We start from the raw sequence: 6000 nt of genomic DNA on the forward strand, positions 1-6000 counted from the left end.
ACTCCCTTTCTTCCTTGGCAAAACACACAGAGAATCTGCTGTTAAAACATCAACTCAGATTGGTTTTCTCAATGCCACAGACTTGCCTGTGTGTTACCAGCACCAGCAGCATGGCTGTGAACACAGCTGTGTGTGCTGTGACAAAAGGCAGGTATCTTCATGTTCAATTACTGGCATGACAGAGCCAGGAAAATATCATGAAGAGGAGTGAAAGTGTTTGCCTGCCTGTTTACACACAAAGAAGTCAGACCACAGTCACACGAGGTTATCCAGATGTGGCTTCCGGAGGGACCTCTGCAACCTATGGCAAAAGAATATAGTGTTCCCCTCCACTGCAAGGCAGCCTTGGGGTTTGCAAGTCAGTCCCCAAGCTACATAAAAATTCACAAGTCACCCATTATACTTTTCCAGGAAGGCTGGCAGGGTGGTGGCAGGTGACCACCAAACATTTCCCCCAGCAATGGCACAGTTGAAGCCTCATCAGTTATGGCAGGACCCACTGTTTCCATCACACCCAGGGTCTCTTATTGCACAAAACACAAAATGACCCACTTTCCACAGGCACATAGAATACACCTTATGTTCATATCACTCAGCTCTGCAGCCTATCTAGTGTTTGTACTCTAAAAATCATCTCATATTACAACCTGATAGTCTCATGTCAATAAAGCACTTGAGTGTAATCATCCTTATGACAGCTTAGCACACTTACACAAGGCTATTGCATCGCTCTAAGTTCACCCCTGCAAGTTAAACATGATAAAGTCAAGGCCAACTGACACAGCACGCTCTTTCAAGGCCAAAAGAAGATCTGAGGCAAAGATCAGGGGTCAGGCTGCAATGAGGCTGTGGCAGCTGAAGCCTTCTACCCTCCAGCACTCTGCTTTTGCTTCCCTGCTGACAATCCCACCAGCTTTGCTGGCAGCAGGGATCACATGAGTGCTTCTTAATCCATGTCAGGCAAGGCTGGCCAAGTTAGACAAAGTGCTAGTGGGGAGCCAAGGAGAGCTGTGATATGTGCCTTGAGGTTACCAGGGTGCAGAGGTGACAGCTTCCAGCCGGTGACCACAGGCAGCTGGAAAGTGAGGTTTCATCAGCCAGAACAGGTAGGTTCAGCAGAGGCTAGAGGAAACCACCACATGTTCCCCCTAAACATGGGTCATGGAGAGACACAGAAGAAAAAACAGCTGAGAGGGTGTAATTGTAACAGTAATTATACCTTCCCTCATCCAGGGATTAAGTTTGTTCCAGGTTAATTCTAGAAATGTGTCATCTCAGACACTCAGGAGAAAGAGCTAGGTCATTTCATCTGCTCCTCTCGCAATGGAAACCAACATTTCACATTATCCTGCCCATACAGGCATTGCGCTGAGCACCACTGTCTTGTCCTCACTTCACCTTCTTGGATATTACTTTGGAACTCCTCTGAAGATTAGAAACCACCTAATTTCCACTCTGAATGTATTTATAGGCAGTGTATACCCATTTGTTCTGCAGCAGATGTTAGGATTTGACACAATGTCTCTTGGCTCTTCTCACCCTTGCATGTAGCTCCCTGTTGTATTTACCAATATCAGGTTCCTTCTGTGATAAAACAATGGTATAAAGCTGTGGTGCTTATCATAATTTATTTCTATTTCCCAGTCTTTTAGTTTAAGTACTTATATTAATCTAAAGAAAATGCATTCCTTTACCCAAACAGTGATCCATCTCTAGGTGAGGGTGACTCATCTGTGATTTTGGTGTGGACAAAGCTGTAAGAGCCAGGAGCAGGTGGCAACAAAAGCAAAAACAAAGACTGGAAACTTTACAAAGCTGCTGGAAAGACTTCCACTGCCTTCCGTGCACTCTCAGTGTTGAATGTTAGATGAAGAATAGATTCAGGGTAGCTTAGATGTGACTCCAGAGCAGAGAAAGAGGGCATTCAGGGTTGATATGAATCATGGAAATTACAGACTTGTCACTGATGGCCTAGCTATGGGAGCATGGGACTTAGATGCTCCATATATTCTACAAGTGTATGGAATAATAATTAAAAAAACTTACTTTTTAAAATTATACTTTTCTGAATGTGCTGTAAGACTGAACTAGTAGGGCAGAGAGATACAAATACTCCATTTGAGATTTAAAATGAGCATTAAAATTACTAGCTTGACTATGATTTCAGTGAAATAAAGTTAAATTAAATGTCTGCATTGCTGAAGTTGGCAACTAGATCCAGAGATGAGCCTGCTTGAGTTTGGGGGAGAGTTCTCAAAATTCTTGAGCTGGAGGTTTAGCATCATCAGTGAAAAAATAAGAAGAGAGAGCAAAAGAAGAGAGAGGGAGGCAGCACTACTTGGGTCCCAGCCATATTTCCCAAGGAAGCCCCTGAGAAAGAGACTGACTGAGTCTCCAAGGAGAAGGACTCAAGTTTATTTTGTGTGAAGGGTGAAATATCACAACAGAAAGTTGGATGCCTGGGAGAGGAAGTAGAAAGTGGTGCTGTCAGCAGAGATAGAATACCCAGGATGTGAAGATGTCCTTCGATGAGAGGTAAGAGCCTTAGATCAGGTCACAGGAGAGCCCTGTGCCTACAGGAGGACTGCACATCTCAACAGCAGCAGAGGATTCACAGAGCAGGTAAAATGTCACCAGTCTTCAAGGGAGAGCCTGGTGTTTGCTTGCCCATTTCTGAAGCACTTGGCTTCTGGGAAAATAGCAGGATCTCCACTTTCCTCACACAAAGATCCTGTTGCTAAATTGCAAAGAGGAAACTGTTTAACTTGTTGGTATTCTTTGGCACTTGTGCTTGTGTTAGACATTATAAACAGGTTGGACCAGCCAAGCTGGCATACACCACCATGGTATCCCCAGGGTCCTTTCCTTTCTATTTACTTTCCCTTTTTAGTCTGTGCAGTAATCTCTTTATCTATGACAAATATACAACATTCAAGTGAGCGCTTTTCAAGGGAGAGTGACACTGGCAGCCCACGAACTGTCACGACAGGTGTGTAGACACAGCCAAACTGTGATTTGAGCTTGCGGCAATGCACAGAGCTCCTCCAGAAACAGGATGGAAGTGGGGGATGGTGTGTGAAACCCACGCTGGACCTGGTGTCCCTGTCCTCTCAAGACTGGTTGCTGTTCATGCATTCATGTTTAAAGTTCAACTTTCTCAAAGTACTTGTTTATGAATGTGCCCCACACTGTTTGTGTGGGCACAGCCATGGGTCAGATGTTGGGGCTTGGTTTGCTGGGGGCTTGGACAGGCATGTTTGTGGCTGCTGGGCTGGGCTCTTCCCCAAAGGCAGCTGGGAGACTTGTGTTCTCATTAGCATGACTGGTGACAGTGGCACCACTGCCCACATTTTGTATAATGACCCAAAGCCACCCTAAGAAGTGGGAAACTGGCTCCAACACCCTCCTTTGCATCTCTCTGTTGCCTGGAGAGAGTGGCTGCACCTAGAGCACAATGAGCCATCTCAGCCTCTGGCCTGTGCTGGCCCCATTTCTTCCCAGCTCCCATGTCAGAGGTAAAGGTGTGCACCAGAGCAGGACACTGGGGATTTAGAAGTCCATTTCACAGCCATGACGCTGCTGCTCCAGTGCTACAATATGAATATAGGCAAATTGGTTAACAGCCACTAAATAAACTCCACCGGCACTGGAGAAAAGACCTAAGGAGAGAGAGAGAAGTATCTGGTGGGTATCTGTCATAAGCTGCTCACCAGTTTAGACCTAGAGAATGTCCCATTTAAGTCCTGACCTCATGGTGGACACCTGTGTAGCTGGTATCCTTGCTGTACCAAGCAGAGATTTAAGCAACTGCATATAACAGGCAAAATTGAATTCAGAGCAGCCACAGTACTCACAAAAGTAGATAGGCACCAGGCTGTGCCCCTGCCACATCTCAAATTATGATAATTAATTATGTGTTGTGCCATGGAAGCAGAAGAAATGGAAACAGTTTAGAAGTAATAGTGATCAATGAAGTCTTATAATACCCTTAAGATGCATATATATGCTGTATCCAAGTTCACAGATATGTAAACTGAGGTGCACATATGTAAAATATCTTGCCTGTGGCCATACAGGGAGTGCACGTTGAATTCTGACTGATGTAACTGGGAGGCACTGGAGTTCTGACTCCCAGTCTCTTCTTCTCAGTATTGGGTGACAGGTGGGATTGGCTAAGTGACTGGGATAACTGCGGCTGACGTCTTCACAGTATTGTGATTCACAACTCTTAATCGCTGTTAAACAAATCAAAAATGAAATTACACATAGAAAGATGGGAACTACAGAGCCTTTAAAAATGCAACCATGTTGTTCCCCATCAAATCTAATTAGATTTGCCAAAATCAGTATGCATTGATCTGTGATTCAAACAGTATGCTGATAACAAATTTTCATGATAGACATGGTTATAAGCCTACTTGACTAGACTATGAATTAGCCCCTTCAGCAGAAGCTCTCAGCATATTTTCTCATCATGCCCTTCCTTCCACAGACAGCTTTTAATCCCCAAATCAACAGGCAATCCCATTGTTTAAGGTTCACCAGGCTCTCTGCTGAGCATCCAGCAGAGAAGCAAGGCAGGCAGCATATCCATGTTGACTATCAATCTTTGTAAAAATCAACACACCATCTTTAACCATCCCTCTAAGCAAACTGTAATATGTAGTGGGAAGAGGCCTTTCCACTACTCAGCAGAGCAGCTTATTTTGTTGCCATGCTGCACAGCTTTACCTCAGCAATGATGGGTGGAGAAAGCATATGTTGTATGGAAAACATCACGTAAACAGACTTGCTCCAGAAAACCAGCACTACACAGATGCTGTGTGCTCATATTTGCCTTCCTGCTGGTGTCCAATCTCTGCCTTCAGAATTCGGGGATGATTGGCTTTTTTGTCAGTTCTTGGCAGGGAAGCCATGCTGATCTATTTAGATGTTTTGTCTTTTACCCAAATGATGCTGACAGGTACAAGTGAATGGAAGTGAGAAAATGAGGCAGAGCAGGTAAGTTTTAAAGAGGTCAAAGCAAATCCTTGACATGCTAGAAGAGACCAAAGGACAGGATTTTCCATTTGTGCTCGGTTTTCAGCTGAGCTTTGCAACCACTGACATCTGAGAGCTTCTGAAAACGTGCCTCGTCTGAGAGTCAGAGTGCATCAGAGTTTAAAGTTACTCAGAAAAAATGGCAGAGGGCAGGCAGTGCACTTGTATCTGTCTGTACCCTAGATTTATCCTTTCACTGCTGTGTTTTCATCCTGAAATTGTTACTGCTCCAAGAGAGGAAAACCATGGCACTTTTTTTGGCCTGATCTTTAAAAGCAAGGAACTTCCCCAGACATGGTTGGAGTCAATGGGATCTGCTCAGCACCTCTAAAAATTTACATACTCTGTGTTAAATCTTTTGTAGCAACAAAATGCACCATGGAAGAAAGACATCATAACCAGGATGTTTGTCACTGTGCATTGGCACAGATTGCTCAGCAAAGCTGTGGAGTCTCCATCCTTGGAGATATTCAGAAGCCATGGTCACAGACAAAGGGTCATGGTCCTGAGCAGCCTGCCGCAGATGGCCCTGCTTGAGCAGGAGGGTAGACCAATAGAGTTACAGACATTTAGTATGGGTGTAGGTGTGCTAATACAATTTTTTTTTCCATTTAGAGATTATATGACAATAAGGATTTTTATCCCAGTGATACAGTATAGTTTGGGGGCCAGTAGGGGTCTTGGCACAAGTTGTGCCAGTCTGCACCCTGATCCCTGGCCTTTTCTTGCTCTGACCTGGCTGCAATGCCTGTCCTCTTTGCTCCACACCAACTGAGTCAGACCGAGACCAAGCAGAAGAAGGGACAGCTTGCCTGTTGAGTCATAGAACCATGGAATAGTTTGGGCCTTTCAATTTAATGGTACAAATGGCAACAGGAGGACATTTTTGTACCACTAAGCAAAAAAATAAAAAAGGTAACAGCTGAGCTCTTTGCATAAACTAAAATAAATGGGACAACA

Source organism: Pithys albifrons, chromosome 4 (genome assembly GCF_047495875.1).
Source record: "Pithys albifrons albifrons isolate INPA30051 chromosome 4, PitAlb_v1, whole genome shotgun sequence".
Lineage (NCBI taxonomy): Eukaryota > Metazoa > Chordata > Aves > Passeriformes > Thamnophilidae > Pithys > Pithys albifrons.